We start from the raw sequence: 17,058 nt of genomic DNA, 5'->3' as shown, positions 1-17,058 counted from the left end.
GAGATTCTTATCTCCACTACACCACCAAAAAAGCCAGAAGTGGAGCTGTGCCTCAAGTAGCAGAGGGCTATCCTTGAGCAAAAGAAGCTCAGGAACAGCACTGGACCCTGAGTTCAAGCCCCAGGACCAGACAAAAAAATAAAGCAACAAGTACTTCCAAAATCATAGAACATCATGGACCTAAAACAAATCATGTTAACTGATGTAAGCAAAGCTCAGAGACAAACAGTGCATATTTTCTCCATATGCAGAAGCTAGATCTAATATACACAGGAATAAGGATAAATTATCAAGACTCTAGACATCCACACAGAGTAAGACACAAGGAGGATGCTCTTAGGGGAGGAACACAAAGGTGTGTGCCTCTGATTATATAAAATAGTATTTATTGAAATGAACCCCAGGAAATGGAAACAAGAGGTCTTTTTCTTTGCTACTGTTTCTTTTTTCTTTGTTTTGTTTGTTCATTTATCTGTCTTTGGGAGGGCAAGGGTGTAAGCATTATGCCCACCTTTGGTCCTCAGCTCCACCCAGCCCTGAGCTCCTCCCAACCCTAGAGTTCCTGCCATACAGCTGGCCCCTCCCTCTCTCTGCCCAGACCCACCAGAGCTCCCACCTACCTCACTTCCTGTCCCCAGATCCTCCTGCTACCCGGATAGGGACAGGTGCCATGTGCTCCCTCTTGGGGGAAATATGGCTCCTCTAATAAACCTTATAAGAATCTTTCTCCTGTGCCTGCCTCTGTGTGGTCCCCTGGGATGGACGTGACAGATCCTTCAAAAGGGAGGACACAGAAATGGTGGAACAAAGGTTCAACAAATGTAGCGGTGGTACTCACCAGACACTATGTTAAAAATGAACTGTACAACACAACTTGTGGGTGGAGATGGGAGGGGAAAACCAGGAGAGAGCGAAGGAAGGGGTGACATTTTCCAAAAAGAAATATACTCTTGGGTGGGGAATGTGGCTTAGTGGTAGAATGCTTGCCTAGCATGCATGAAGACCTGGGTTCAATTCCTCAATACCACATAAACAGAAAGGGCCAGAATTGGCACTGTAGCTCAAGTGGCAGAGTGCTAGCTTTGAGCAAAAAAGCTCAGGGACAGTGCTCAGGCTCTGAGTTCAAGTCCCAAGACTGACCAAAAAAAACAAAAAGAAAGAAATGTACTTTTTACCTAACTTTTGTAACAGTAACCTCTCTGTATGTTATCTTTATAATAACAATTTTTAAATGCCACAAATAAAAAAGAACTCCAGCATCAACAACTAAAAAATAAAATAAAATCCTAGACCTTAGACTCCTTGCTGTTTGGGTTGTTTACAAGAGTGAGGGAGGGCTAATAAATTGGAGAAATCACAAGAACCTGTTAAGGCGAATGGACAGATATCAAGAATAGAAGGAGAGATGGCCTAACATTACTAATTAAGTATTACTCCAGTCAGGCATGGTAGTAGATGCCTGTAATCCCACCACTTGGAAGGCTGAGACAGGGAAAATTGCAAGTTCTGACTAGCCAGCCTGGGCTACATAGTGAGATGTTGACCCCTGACCTCTCAAAACAAGTTGTCAAGGGCTGTCCTGCAGCACTGAGTGCAAAGCACAAGGGCTTTGGAGTGTGTGTGCACTCAGGAAGTTCAGTATCGTGCCACATAGACAGAAATGAACAGCAACCAGCTCTGACAGGAACAGTGCATAGGCCAAGGGACCTGGTGCCGTGGTGCCAAGTCTCTGGTTTTCTAGTGGTTAACTGGAGATAAAATTCTCATGGAGGGCTGGGAAGGTGGCTCAGTGGTAGAGTGCTTACCTTGCATGCATGAGGCCCTGGGCATGAGGCCCACATAAGAAGAAAAAGCCAGAAGTAACACTGTGGCTCAAGTGGTAAAGCACTAGCCTTGAGCTGAAGGACTGAGAGACAGCGCCCAGTCCCAGAATTCAGGCCCCATGACTGACCCCCCAAAAAAGTCTCATGGACTTTCCTGCCTGGGCTGGCTTTCAACCATGATTCTCAGATCTTAGCACCCCTCAAGTAGCTAGGATTACAGGTGTGAGTCACTAATGCCTGGCCCTGTGCAACTCTTGTCTCCAGTGAACTACCAAAACGTCAGAAGTGAAGCTATGGCTCCAGTGGTAGAGTGTTAGCCTTGAGCAGAAAAGCTAAGGGACAGCGCCCAGTCCCTGAGTTCAAGCCCAGCACCTCTATGTCCCTGCTACAGTTCCTCTCAGACCACCACAGCCCTTGCTCCTGGTTTGCAGAGAGGAGCCACGTTATAGATGCATCCTGAGCCATCTGTCCTATTTCCTGAGAACTTTCTAGGAAGCAGGCTGATCTTCAACAGATGCCGAGTGTCAGGAAAAGACAGGCAGATCCCAGAAATAATGGCCACAGAGGAGCAAGACACAGACTGAGGGGGACCCCGGGCTGCAGGGGCTGCAGGGAGGACTCTGGGGTGACAGGGCAAGCTCTTGCTGAGCCCCAGGCCAAGAAGGAGAGCCTCCATTTAGGAACAGAGCAGGTGGAGGACGTGCACAGGCATTGTGTCTTGAGGAAGACCGTGGAAAGTTCTAGCACAGGTAGTGACGCTAAGCGCTCTATCTGCCCAGGTCACCCTGGCCCATCACTGGAGGTTGTTTTGTGTAAAACAACAGCTGAGTTGGGGAAAGTGAGAAGGACGTTGTCACACCAGCCTGGGGATCTCATGTCTTTAACTAACTACCTCCTCTGCAGTTCTGGAGGCAGATACAAAGGCACATCTAAAATTATTTACATACATCTTTTTCTTTTTGCTTTTGGTGCCAGTAGGAAGGCTTGAATTCAGCTCTTCAGGTTTGAGCCTTGAAAATCCACAATAGGAAAACTGGGAAATCCTGTTTCCAGGTACCATTCTTCAGTGCTTCTGTGGCTTTCTAAGCTTCTGAGGAATGTATAAATAAAAGCGGTTTCTGAAAATCTTCTGAGCTCCCTTTCACTCACTAAAGCTATTGAGCAAACCTCCTTTGTGCACAGACATCACAAGGCAAAGGCCCAGGCCTCTCCTGAGCTCTGGCCGCCTTCCAGAGCAGCCAACACGCTATTAACCCTGAGTGTGGGCTGAGCACCATGCACCAAGGCAATGCAGGCCCCGGGGGCAGAGGAAAGAAAAAAGCGACAGATAATGTCTGCCCTTGATTCAGAGCACTTACTCTCCCCCGCCTGAATAGGACTTGAACTCAAGAGTCTGATGCTTTCACTCAAAGGCTGGTGCTCTGCTGCCTGAGCCATGCCTCCAGCCCTCATGACACTAAGCTGTCATCAGTCTATTTTTTTTCCTTTCCCATTCAATTCCTGCTCTGTTTCTCTCCCAGGAGTCACCCACTTTGGTGGCCTGTAATCTGTTGCCCTTTGATCTGAGCCATTCTCCACTGCAAGCACTGGAGCCTTAGAAATGCTGGCATCCTAGTACCGATAAACAAAAGGGTATCATGCTACAGATCTCCACTTGCCCCTTCCAACACCCAATACATGGTCAAGATCTGGGAGCTGGGCACCAGTGGCTCACACCAGTAATCTTAGTGACTCAGGAGGCTGAGGTCTGAAGATCAAGGTTCAAAGCCAGCCTGGGCAGACAAAACAGAGACTCTTCATCTCCAATTAACCACTAAAAACACAAGTGGAAGTATGTCTTGAGTAGTAGAGGGTCTGCTTTGAAAGGTACAAGTTAAGGGAGAGTGCAAGGTCCTGAGTTCAAACCCCAGTATTGTTTGAGCATGCATGTGTATGCCTGAGCATGAGCATGCATGCACACACACATACACACACACACACATACACACACACACAGATTGACAGATTATTCCTCTAGTAACAGGCTCTATGGGCTTCTGTTATAAGGATTTCTAATTGTTACTATAATACAACCTTCCCTGCCTCCAGGGTGCCTCAGCTCATCTCAACAAATCAGACTTTCAGCCTTCTATGAACTAATGTAAAGGCAATTTAAAAGATGCTTTGGCTGGGTTCTGTGAACTAATTAAAAATCCTCCAACTTTGCATCTGTGTCCTTTGATCTGAGTCATTCTCTACTTCACTTTACAAGGACCTTGGACTCCAGGAAAGAAGATTCACTGATAGCTTCTTGTGTGGGAAGCAAGCTGCCCCTCAAACGAGCAGTACAATCTTTTATTTATTTATTTTTCTGGCATTGGATATTGTTTTTTTTTTTAAGTAGGTCATGGGTCTTGAATGGGTCATGGGTCGTGGGCCTGGGCGCTGTCCCTTAGCTCTTCAGTTCTAGGCAAGCGCTCTACCACTTGAGCCACAGTGCCACTTCTGGTTTTCTGGTGGTTAACTGGAGATAAGAGTCTCAGGGATGTTCCTTCCCAGGCTGGCTTTGAACTGTGATCCTCAGATCTCAGCTCCTAAGTAGCTAGGATTACAGGAGTGAGGCACTGGCACCCAGCTGGCATTGAATCTTGAGTTCAAGGCTTGAGCACTGTTCTTAGCTTTTCAAGTATGGTGCTTGACTACTTTAGCCACAGCTCCACTTCTAGCTTTTTGCTGGTTAACTGAAGATAAGAGTCCCATAGACTTTCCTGCGTAGGCTGCCTTCAAATTTCGATCCTAAGAACTCAGCCCCCTGAGTAGCTAGCATTATAGGCGTGAACCACCAGTGCCTGGTGAATTCCATCTTCTTACCCTTTTAGAGACTTAACAGCTCAGAGAAACCATCTGCCATACAACTTATCCCTGCCTGATCCAATGGTGAAGTGATGCAAATTTCTATAAAATTCCTCCAGAGAAAAAGGAAAAAAAAACACACAAATTTTCAGCAAGGCTACCCCTGGAGCAGGACTGTTTAAATGATGCATAACTTTCTCAACCCTACTCCTGATCTTATTTAACCAGAAGCCAATGTCTGTATTCCAGAAGGCAGCTGAAGATGTGCAGAAGCTCTGTCTTCCCACACTGCCCTGTCAGAAATCTCCTTTCTCGGCCCTTCACCCTGTCTCTTTATTTGGCCTAGGGGGTGAGTGGCCAGACTTAACCTGGGACTCCTGGACCCTGGGCCTGGTAAGTTAAAACCTGGTGTTACTACAGAGAGAAGCCGCCTCGGGAAAGCAGAGGCCAAGGATATGAGGCAGGGGAAAGGCAAAGCCTGCCACAGCCTCACCACAGGGACTATGATGCAGAAACTGGGAACCACTAAGTCTTGGCCCTGTATAAGCAGCTGAGAAGGAGGCATTGCTCCTGCTGGTTCATTCCCTCTGCAACCTCTCCTAAGTGGAGGTTTGCCTGGGAGGCCTTGGTTCCTGCATGGCTCACCCCTCAGCTTCTCCATGGCTCAGAGAAAACAGAGCTGGTGCAGGTCCAGCCTGGCTAGCACACAGGTGTGGGGTCCCCATGAGTCAGGCCGAATGAGGATTCAGGGAAATTGTATGTATTGTTTTCTTTTTTAGTCCTAGGGCTTGAACTCAGGGCGTGGGTGCTGTCTCTCAGTTGTTTTTGTTCAAGGCTGGACTTCTACCACTTGAGCGCCACTTGTGGCTTCTTTTGGTGGTTAATGGAAGAGTCTCACAGACTTTCCTGTCTGGGCTGGCTTTGAATCACAGATCTCAGGCTTCTGAGTAGCTAGGATTATAGCCATGAGCACCAGTGATGACTGGTTTTTATAAATATAAAAAGTGCCAGATTCAGAAGTTGAAACCAGAAAGCATCTGTCAAAGCAGCTAGGTTTGCCTCTGTTTGAACGCTAAGTTACAAGAGAGACTGGGAGTCCTAAAACGGGTAGGCAACTCTCCTCTGCCCAGGCTCCTGTGACTCATCCTGACATCCTAGCTGCTCAGGAGGCTGAGCAGGATTGAGGTTTGAAGCCAGCCTAGACAGAAAAGTCGATGAGATACTTTCTTATCTCCAGTTAATCAGCCAAAAGCCACAACTGGATGTATGGTTCAAATGATAGAGCTCCAGCCTTGAGTGAAAAAGCCATTTGAGAGAGTGAAGCCCTGAGTCCAAGCTCCAGCACTCGTAGTTAATGAATGAATGGATGAATCAATCAAACAATCGATTGTCTTCCCCTTTGAAATAGTAGAATGTGGCAACTCCAAATGGCCAGATGAGAAGCTCATCTGGGAAAAGCAAACACAAACCCCATCTTTTTTTTTTTTTTGGTGGGGGGGGGGGGTCCGGTCGTGGGGCCTGAACTCTGGGCCTGGGCGCTGTCCCTCAGCTCTTCAGCTCAAGGCTAGCACTCTACCACTTAAGCCACAGCGCCACTTCCGGCTTTTTGCTTATGTGGTGCTGAGGAATTGAACCCCGGCCATCTTGCATGCAAGGCAAGTACTCTACCACTGAGCCACCTTCCCAGTACCACAAACCCCATCTATTGTCCTCACGTTTCTGCATAGGCCGAGACATGTGCTCCTATACAAAAATAAGAAGCCCCCTTAAGTGGCTTCCAGAACCATTGTGTAACCTTTGGAGGTTGCTAGATGATGTGACCGTGTGCATTCCCCAAGCTCAAAAGGAATGAGGTTCCGACTCTCATTTCCTTCATAGGGAACAGGAAATGTTTCTCTACGTTAACCCTATTTCACTAAAATAAATCCTTGCTAAAGCTTTCGCTTTGTGTGACTCTCCTTGTGTTCAGACAGCCTGAAATTGTTGTCATGAGTAGGTTTCAGGGATCTAAGACTTTGTGTGGGAACTGGGAAGCTGGGGAAGCCCTCATACCTCCTCTGGTGATCTCCACCAGTGCCACCCAGCATGCACCAGGAAGTGAGGTGGTGGCACTCAGCAACTCACCAGGTCTTCTCCCTCCTGGGTGGTCTTTACGACATCAGAAATTGCAAAGCTGTCACCAGGGTCACTCCTGCAAATGGTCAAAGCCAGGTGGCTTCTTTTTCATGGTTTCTTTTGGCTTACAACTTCTGTAAATGTAGGTGAATTTTGAGCATCCATTGTATCACTAAACTGAAAGAAATAAGATTTAAAGCTAGGGCTGGAAATGTGGCTTCGTGGTAGAGTGCTTGCCTAGCATGCATAAGCCCTGGGTTCCATTCCTCAGTATCACATACACAGAAAAAGCCGGAAGTGGCGCTGTGGCTCAAGTGGTAGAGTGATAGCCTTGAGCAAAAGAAGCTCGGAGACACTGCCCAGGCTCTGAGTTCAAGCCCTAGGACTGGCAAAAAAAAAGATTTCAGGCTAAACATGGTGGTACACACCTGTAATCCTAGCATTCTAGAGGCTGAGCTATGAGGGTCTTAAGTTTGAGGCCAGTCTGGCTACATAGTGAGACCTCATATCAACAACAACAAAATGGAAAGAAAAAAAATGGAAGGAAAAGGAAAAATAAGTAAGATTTAAATGATGAAATGACAGGTGCTGGTGGCTCATGCCTGTAATCCTAGCTACTCAGGAGGCTGAGATCTGAGGATCATGGTTCAAAGCCAGCCCGGGCAGGAGAGACCGTAAGACTCCTATCTCCAATAAAACCACCAGAAAACCGGAAGTAGCGCTGGGGCTCAAGTAGTAGAGCACTTGCATTGAGCTGAAGAGCTGAGGGATAGTGCCCAAGCCCAGAGTTCAAGCCCCACAACCAACAATAAAATAAAATAAAATAAAGATGAGATGACTGAAAGTTCTTGGAAGATGAGTGTGTCTGTTCTTGGTTGGGTTTGATCCCGCCGCCTGGGAAAGCAGTTTTGTAGGACTGAACTTGGATAGTATCGCGCATCTGTGATCTTAGCCTGGGGTTATTCTCCCTTGCAATTAGCTTTTCCACTGTGTGCAAACAATTCTCATGCTACTATGTTTGCTTTAAGAAGACTCCTTGCAAATACTAAAATGCAAGAGTAGATGACCTGGAAAATAGTTTACAATAAAAATGTTGAATCAGGGCTGGGAAGGTGGCTAAGTGGTAGATCGCTTGCCTTGCATGCATGAGGCCCTGGGTTCGATTCCTCAGCACCACATAAGCAGAAAAAGCCGGAAGTGGGGCTGTGGCTCAAGTGGTAGAGTGCTAGCCTTGAGCTGAAGAGCTTGAAGGACGGTGCTCAAGCCCAGAATTCAGGCCCCATGACTGATCCAAAAAAAAAAAAAAAAATTCAGGAGTCAAAAACCTCAGCCAGGCGCTGGTGGCTCACACCTATAATCCTGGCTACTCAGGAGGCTGAGATCTGAAGATCCCATTCAAAGCCAGCCCAGGCATGAAAGTCCGTTAGACTCTTATCTCCAATAAACCACTCAGAAAACCGGAAGTGGTGCTGTAGCTCAAGTGGTAGAGCTCTAGCCTTGAGCTGAAGAGCTGAGGGACAGTGCCCAGATCCAGAGTTCAAGCCCCAGGACTGACCCCCCGCCCCCCAAAAAAAGATACAAAAAATCTCTATATTCCTCAGGCTGATTCTAAACTCTTGGGGTCAAGTGATCTTCCTGCCTCAGCCTCCCATATAACTAGAACTACATGTATGAAGCATGATGCCCATCCCTAAGACATTATCTCTAGTGAGATACTTTTCACCCCTGAACCTAGACATCAGTGACTGAATTTAGAGTTTGGTCTACTGTCCACTGTGTCCATTAAAACAACAACAACAACAAAAAGTAAATTTCCAGTGTGCTCACATTGGAAATTACTGAATATACAAGGAAGAAAACAAAAGAAAATCAAAGAACTGAGCAGAAAAATGAGAACAAGAGGTGAAGGAAGAACAAATAGAATTGGTGGATATGGAAAAGAGAACTCACAGGAGCGAAAGAAGAAAATGAAAGGAGGAACACAAGAAGGGAGAAACAAAAAAGCAACAATTTTTCTTTGTAATCTCAGATCAAGGCAAGAGCCACCCCGATCTGTCTTGTGCAGTCATTACTACATTCCAGTTTTAAAACATTATCCTTCGGATTCGAGGGATCAGCACTCCCACAACATGCCCTCAAAACCCACAGTGAAGAAAGATGGAGGTGGACCTTCAGCTAAGTCTAATTTTGTTTTCCTATTTAGCCACCAGGGGGCAGAACAGTCCAGTTAATTCAATCTAGATAAATATTTGAGGAAGACTATTGAGCTCCTGGCCTCTGGGAAACCTCCCAAGGACTGAGACAGCTGCTCACACTCTAGTATATTGGAAACCCAATTATCCAAATAATGGTGCTCCAGAGAAAGGTGGTTTGGGGGGGGAGGGGGCAGGGAAGGGGTGGCAATGGGTGAATGGATGTGCCAGTATTAGGGCTTGAATTCAGCTTGAATCCAGGGCTTTACCCTCTCCCTTAGCTTTTTCATTCAAGATTGATGGTGTTCTAACACTTGAGGCACACTTCTACTTCTGAGGTTTTGCTGGTTAATCAGCCAAAAGAGTTTTGGGGATTTTTCTGCTTTGGCTGGCTTTGAACCTCAATCCCCAAATCTAAGCCTCCTGAGTAGTTCAGATTGCAGGGCCTCAATCCTCGGATCACAGTCAGATCACAGCCTACTAAGTAGCTAGATAACCCTGTTATCAGTTTACCTTTCAATCTTTGAAAGGGGGGGGAGGGGCCTTGAGTTTATTCAGCGTGCTTGGATTGGAGCTCTACCACTTGAAAAATGCTTCCAGTCAGTCTTTTGGCTGTTTACTGGAAATGGAATCTCTTTAACTAAACTCAAGGCATGAGCCACATGAACATAATTGTTGAAGATTATGTTTTGTTTCTTTTAATCATTGTGCTTGATATTTATGGGAATACATTAGTTTTCTTCTACTTTTTTTTTTTTGGCAGTACTGGAGTTTGACCTTAGGTCCTCACATTTGCCAGGCAGGCACTTTACTGCTGAGCCATGGTTCCAGCATAGTTTTGTTTTTGTTTTTTATGTACTTTGGTTTCTTTTTTGTTTAACTAGTTGTACAAAGGGGGTTCATTTCAACATGTCTGTTATTGGGTACAATGCATTTTGATCAATGTCAATCTTTCTGTCATTCTCCCCCATCTGCCCCATGCCAAGTTGCCTGGTTCCATTTGTTGTTTCTTTGTTTTTGTGCTGGGACTGGGACTGGTACTTAGTGCCTGGGCAATGTCCCTGAGCTTTTTCACCCAAGCCTGGTGCTCTACCACCTGAGCCACAGCTTTTGGGTGGTTAATTGGAGATAAGAGTCTCTGGCTGGCTGGCTGGGAACCATGATTCTCAGTTCTCAGTCTCCTGGGCAGCTACGATTACATGTGTGAGCCACTAGCACTTGGCTACCTGGCTCCATTTTTATGTATGTACATTGAACATTATGACTGTTTTCAGCTACCCTTCCTCTTTCATCTGCCCCTCTCTCCTTGACTTTCTCTCCAACACGTTTCAGCTTCCCGGTATTCTTTTTTTAAAACTGTAAGTCAGTTATTCAAGAGTTGCACCACTGGAATCTTCCCCTGAGAATCCCATACTTTAATCAATTTGCTCATATGTATTTGCATGTGACCCTGAATATGTTTTGGCATATGTTTATGATTTAGATCTAACTTCTACATATGAGAAAACAGGTGCCCTTTCACTCTTTGAGCCTGATGTCTTTCCTTCACTTAACATACTTTCTTCCAGGTTTTCCCATTTCCCCAATAATGACATATAATTCTTCCTGACAGATGACTAAAATAAATTACATTGTATGTATGTATATATGCATGTTGTATGTGTATATACATATATATCACTTTTTTTTTTTGTCGGTCATAGAGCTTGAACTCTGGGCCTGGGCACTGTCCCTCAGTTCTTCTGCTCAAGGTGAGCACTCTACCACTTGAGCCACAGCACCACTTCTGGTTTTCTGGCGGTTATTGGAGATAAGAGTTTCATGGAGCGTCCTGCCTAGGCTGGTTTTGAACCGCAATCTTCAGATCTCAGCCTCCTGAGTAGCTAGGATTAGAGGTGTGAGCCACCAGCACCTGGCTCTATATCACATTTTCTTGATCCTCCCACCCATTGTAGGGCATCTGGGTTGATTCCATAACTTGATGTGGTAAATAGAGCAGCAATGAACATGGGTGTGCAAATGTCTTTACTAAATCCTGATTTGTACTCTTTTGGATAAGTGCTCAAAAATCATTAATCATAGGGAAGTTCTATGTTTAGATTGTGGGGGGGGGGGGTGTATGTGGTGGGGGAGGGGGGGAGAGGAGGAATGTGTGCACGTATGTGACAATCCCAGGGCTTGAACTCAGGGCCTGGGCACTGTCCCTAAGAGTTTCATGGACTTTTCTGCCCAGGTTGGTTTCAACCTGCAATCTCAGCCTCCTGAGTAGCTAGGATTACAAGTATGAGCCGCCAGTGCCCAGTTTATATCCCATTAAGACACATTTTATTGCAGATTATGAACCTGAGCTCAGCCAATCGGAGAAGAGGGGCAGAGTCTGCTGGGTTAGGGATAAAAGGGAGCAGCCTTCCTGCTCTTTTGTGCTGTGCTTGCTTGCCAGATTTTTGGCTTATGGCATTCCTTTTGACAGAAGTAAACTTTGATGTGCTGAGCTCCTTTTGAGTTGCCATCCCAACATACTGAGCCATTTCTGACAATGAGTAGCTAGGATTACAGGCCTGAGCCACCACCAGTGCCTAGATGTTTAGATTTTTTCTTTTTTTTGGTTGGTCGTGGGGCTTGAACTCTGAGCCTAGGAAATGTCCCTGAGCTCTTCAGCTCAAGGCTAGCACTCTACCATTTGAGCCACAGTGCCATTTCCACTTTTCTAGTAGTTTATTGGAGATAAGAGTCTCACAGACTTTCCTACCCAGGCTGGCTTTGAACCATGACCCTCTGAGCTCAGTCTCTTGAGTAGCTAGGATTATAGGCGTGAGCCATGGGCACCCAGCTTGGATGTTTAGATTTTTGAGAAATCTCCCAACTGCTTTTCAAGGTGATTACACTAATTGACATTCTCATCAATAGTGTACTAGGGCTTACTTTTTATTTAGGATACTTTGACAAAATTACTTTTTTGTTTTAGCTTTTTACTTTTAGCTAGATAGGTTTTTTTAACCGTTTTAAAAACTATATAGCATATCACAATCCTCCCACCTCAGCCTGCTAAGTGCTAAGTGCTAGGATTACAGATATGCTTTCCATATGATCTCTCTGGTCATTCCTCACACCCACTTACAGATAGGAGCAGCTCGATCCCATGGAACATTGTGTTCCTGCCTGCAAAGGTCATGGGAATACTTCATTCCTGAGGCATGTGCTGAGGGGGATGGAGTCAGCTTGACTGTTTAGAAGACAGCCATTAAGAAAGCAATAGACTGTCTCACTAGCCTGTCCATTCCTAAAGGGGAGGCTAACTGAGACAAACACTGAGAAACCACTTGGAGACTGGAGATATCTCTGAGAGATGACAGGGCACAGCACAGCAATCACAGAGATCCAACACAACCATTGACAATCAACAAATAATTTTTTGTGACAGTGCTAGGGATTGAGCTCAGAGCCTGGGTGCTGCCCCTTAACTTTTTTTTGTTCAAGGCTGCCACTTTACCACTTGAGCCACGGCTACATTCCCCACTTTTTGCTGGTTAATTGGGGATGAGTCTCAGATTTTTCTGCCTGAACTGATTTTGAACTGTGATGCTTAGATTTCAGCCTCCTGAATAACTGGGATTACAAATGTGAGCCACTAATGACAAGTGAACAAATAATTTTTAAGAATAACTGTAATAATATTTACAAGCAATAAAAATTCTAATAATGCCATGGAAACTAGCCTATAAAACATTTCTTGGAATTACTTTCCAGTCAGTTTCAACACAGCTCTATTAAATCATCAAATACCCAGAAAAGAAGATCATAAAATAAGAATTGAGGTTACATTAAAGAAGGTTAGAAGCTAAGTTTATAGTGTGCAAATTCTCTTAAGGAAGCAAGTGGTAAAATTTTACTAAGCATAACCTGTAAATAACATAATTATTTGTTGTTGTTGTTGTTATTGGTCATGGAGCTTGAACTCAGGGCCTGAGCCTTTCTGCTCAAGGCTAGCGCTCTACCACATGAGTCACAGTGCCACTTCCAGTTTTCTAGTGGTTATTGGAGATAAGAGTCTCGTGGAGTTTCCTTCCCAGGCTGGCTTTGAACCATGATCCTCACGTCTCAGCCTCCTGAATAGCTAGGATTACAGGTGTGAGCACCAGTGCCTGGCCATAAAATATTCTTGAGGTAGAATTACATTTTGTCCAACAGCAATTCTTTGTTTCAAAAGAGTGACAAGGTAATATGAAATGTTTCTACTAGGTAATGGAAAGAATGAAAATAATTGAGAACTTAAGTAAATATCACTTACAGTAATAGTAAAATGATTGGAGATTTTAGAGCTTTGGAAAAAGCAAGCAATTGGGCTTATCATTCCTGAATTTAAGATCCATTTTAAGCTGTGCACCAATGGCTCATGCCTATAATCCTAGCTACTCAGGAGGCTGAGATCTGAGGATCACAGTTCAAAGTCAGCCCAGGCAGGAAAAGTCTATAAGACTTTTATCTCCAGAAAACTAGAAGTGGCACTGTGGCTCAAGCAGTAAAGCGCTTGCCTTGAGCTGAAGAGCTGAAGGACAGTGCCCAGGCCCACAGTTCAAGCCCCATGACCACCACCAACAACAACAAAAAAAGATCTAAATGCATAGATGAAACCAAAGACACCAGTACTTTAAAATTTTATTTTAATTTATTGTACATAATCTTTGAAAAGATATGCAATGGAGTCAGATTTAGTGGTGCACACCTGTAATCCTAGCACTCAGGAAGCTAAGGTAGGAGAATCTTGAGTTCAAGAGCAGCCGGGGCTACACAGTTAGACACTTTCTCAAAGAAAGCCTGTAAGATTATTTTGTTTTCAGTTCTTTGAACTGAGAGGCTTTGTGTGTGGTGTTAAGGATTTAACTCATGACCTTACACCTGTGTTTTGCCACTGAGCTATACCAGGAGCTGTTGTTGGCAATACTGAGGGTACTTGCTTGCTCAGGTGGCACTCTATCACTTGAGTCATAGTTCCAGCCCTGCTTTTTGTTGGTTGTTTTGAAGATGGAGTCCAGTAAACATTTTTTTTTCTTTTTGGTTGGTTGTAGGGCCTGAACTCTGGCCTGGGCGCTGTCCCTCAGCTCTTCAGCTCAAGGCTAGCACTCTACTGCTTGAGCCAAGCACCACTTCCAGCTTTTTCTGTTTATGATGTGTTGAGTAATGGAACCCAGGGCTTCATGCATGCAAGGCAAGCACTCTACCACTGAGCCACCTTCCCAGCCCCGAGTCTAATGAACTTTTATGCCTAAGGCTGTGCTTAAATTTTGATTCTCCAGATCTCAGACTCTTGTGTAGTTAGGATCACAGTATTTAGTGTCTAACTCTCAAAATTTTGATGGTAGTAACTTTTTTTTTCAGGGATGGGGTTTGAACTCAGGGCCTTAAGTGTTCTAGGCAAGCACTCTAGCACTTCAGCCATTTCCCCAGTCCTTGGTGATAATTCTTATTTTATTTTATTTTTTTAGGTCTGGTCGTGGAGACTGAAATCTGGGTCTGGGCGCTGTCCTTTAGCTCTTCAGCTCAAGGCTAGAGCTCTGCCACTTGAGCCACAGCGCCACTTCTGGCTTTTTCTTTTTGCTTATGTGGTGCTGAGGAATGAACCCAGGGCCTCAGGCATGCAAGGAAAGTGCTCTACCACTGAGCTACCTTCCCAGCCCCTTTGGTGATAATTTTTAAAGAAATATTTAAAGATAGACTTGAGGGGAAAGCAGATAAAGGAAATAGCTTTTTTTTCTCAAGCAAAGATTAAAAAATGAAAAATAGGAAATGTGTCCAAGATCTTAGAATATTTCAGAATTCAATCTGCTTATGTGGAAAATTATTATTCTATTGACAATCTTTAGGCAATCCTTCTATTTTGTTCTTATGGAAGAAGTTCCTTCTTTTTCTTTTCTTTCTTTTTATTTTTATTTTTTTGGTTGTGGGGCCTGAACTCTAGGTCTGGGTACTGTCCCTCAGCTCTTCAACTCAAGGCTAATGTCCTACCACTGTGAACTACAGCACCACTTTCCGCTTTTTCTGTTTATGTGGTGCTGAGGAATCGAACCTAGGGCCTCAGGCATGCGAGGCAAGCACTCTCCCACTGAGTCACCTTCCCAGCCCAAGAAGTTCCTTCTTTTTCAAAGGAGAAGTTCCTTCTTCTATGCCACTCTCTTTACTCTAGAAAAAGCAAAGGAGGCCAGGGGCTGATGGCTTACACCTGTAATACTAGCTACTCAGGAGGACTAGTTCCAAGGATCAAGGTTTAGTTAGCCTAGGCAGACAAATCTGAGAGACTTTTGTCTTAGTTGGAAGTGAATATATGGCTCAAAGCACTAGCCTCAAGTAAAAAAGCCAAGTGAGAACACAAGGCTCTGAGTTCAAGCCCCAGTACTAAAACTCACACACAGATACACAGATACACAGACACACAGACACACACACACACACACACACACACACACACACACACACACATACACACAAAAGCAACTGAAGAATAATTAACCTCTACCTTCTTTATATTCTACAAGGTCATCTAAGTAGGACACTAGTGGAGGGGGGTGTGAACATGAAAAAAAACTACATCTCCAATTTTAGATTCTATTGTGCAGTTGACTTGATAACAATGTTAATTTTCCATTTCTTTCACATCTAGATAATTGTGTGTTAGCCTTTAATTTAATGGCTCGATGGGTATGTGTCAAATTCTTATTAACATCACAGCAAACTTATTGGGGAAAATTACATCTAATGCACTCTCAAATGAATTGGTCATTGATACAGGGTTTAAAACAAAATATTCTCATTTTCAGGCCAGGTGCCAGTGGCTCATGCCTGTAATACCTACCCAGGAGGCTAAGATCTGAGGACCATGGTTTGAAGCCAACCAGGACAGGAAAGTCCGTGAGACTCTTATCTCCAATTAACCACCAGAAAACTGGAAATGGTTCTGTGGCTCAAAGTGGTAGAGTGCTAGCCTTGAGCTCAGGGACAGTATCCTGGCCCTGAATTTAAGCCCTACAACCAACTAAAACAAAACAAAACAAAAAATCCTATTTTCTTTTCTCTCTTATATTCCCTTCCATTCTCCCCACCACCCCCCCTCCTCTTTTTGTCCATCATGGGGCTTGAACTCAGGGTCTGGGCTCTGTCCCTGAGCTTTTTGCTTAAAGCTAGTGCTTTAGCACTTTGAGCCATAGCTCCACTTCTGGTTTTCTGGTGAAAAGAGAATCTCATAGACTTTCCTACCCAGGTTGGCTTCCAACCATGATCCTCAGATCTCACCCTCCTTGAGTAACTAGGAATATAGGTGTGAGCCACAAGCACTTGGCTGAAAATTTGTATCTTTACTCAAGACTATCCCTTGTAACTATTAGTAATATTGATCACTTATCAAGTATGAGACCCTGAGTGGCAAGAAAAAAAGTAATCTTGAAAAGCAACTCAAATTATTAATGTTTGTTAGTAGTCATTTTTAGGGGTTTGTCAAACTATATTTTGATCTATTCTCTTTAAAAATGTACTTAGCCGGGCGCCGGTGGTTCATGCCTGTAATCCTAGCTACTCAGGAGGCTGAGATCTGAGGATCACGGTTCAAAGCCAGTTCAGGCAGGAAAGTCCATGCATGAGACTCTTATCTCTAATAAACCACCAGAAAACCAGAAATGATGCTGTGGCTCAAGTAGTAGAGCATAGCCTGGAGCTGAAGAGCTCAGGGCCATTTCCTAGGCCCAGAGTTCAAGCCCGACGGCTGACAAAAAAATAAAATAAAAATGTACTTAGATTTGATCTATTCTCTTTAAAAATATACTTAGTGTGGTGTGCATGCCTGTAGTCCCAGCACTCTGGAGGCTGAGGCAGGAGGCTCTCCATTCCAGGCTAAACTGGGTTGCATAGCCAAAAAAAAGTACTTAGCTTAGTTTTATATAAGTTTTACTCTAGTAAACAGTTCCTCTATTCTTTTGAATACCATAAACAACTTGAAATATATATATATATATTATATATATATATATATATATTAAAGCTCAGTGCTCTTTTTGTATAATTATTTTGGCCCAACTTGTCAAAAGATAAAGATCTTAAAAACTGTTTTA

Source organism: Dipodomys spectabilis, unplaced genomic scaffold (assembly GCF_019054845.1).
Source record: "Dipodomys spectabilis isolate Male_0828 unplaced genomic scaffold, ASM1905484v1 ptg000365l, whole genome shotgun sequence".
Classification (NCBI taxonomy): Eukaryota; Metazoa; Chordata; class Mammalia; order Rodentia; family Heteromyidae; genus Dipodomys; species Dipodomys spectabilis.
The sequence above is the reverse complement of the archived record's forward strand: the minus strand, read 5'-3'. Positions refer to the sequence as shown.